Genomic DNA, 512 nt, shown 5'->3' on the forward strand with positions numbered 1-512 from the left:
CTACCACTGGCATTTTTCACAGAACTGGAACAAAAAATTTCACAATTTGTATGGAAACACAAAAGACCCCGAAGAGCCAAAGCAGTCTTGAGAAAGAAAAATGGAACTGGAGGAATCAGGCTCCTGGACTTCAGACCTTACTACAAAGCTACAGTCATCAGGACAGTATGGTACTGGCACAAAACCAGAAATATAGATCAATGGACCAGGATAGAAAGCCAAGAGATAAACGCATGCACATATGGTCACCTTATCTTTGAGAAAGGAGGCAAGAATATACAAACACCTCCTAGAGAAATAGAAATTTAAAAAAATAAACAAATGGGACCTCATGAAACTTCAAAGCTTTTGCACAGCAAGGAAACCACAAACAAGATGAAAAGACAACACTCAGAATGAGAAAAAATATTTGCAAATGAAGCAACTGACAAAGGATTAATCTGCAAAATTTACAAGCAGCTCATTATCAAAAAAACAAACAACCCAATCCAAAAATGGGCAGAAGACCTAAA

The sequence above is a fragment of the Physeter macrocephalus genome, chromosome 20 (assembly GCF_002837175.3).
Source record: "Physeter macrocephalus isolate SW-GA chromosome 20, ASM283717v5, whole genome shotgun sequence".
Lineage (NCBI taxonomy): Eukaryota > Metazoa > Chordata > Mammalia > Artiodactyla > Physeteridae > Physeter > Physeter macrocephalus.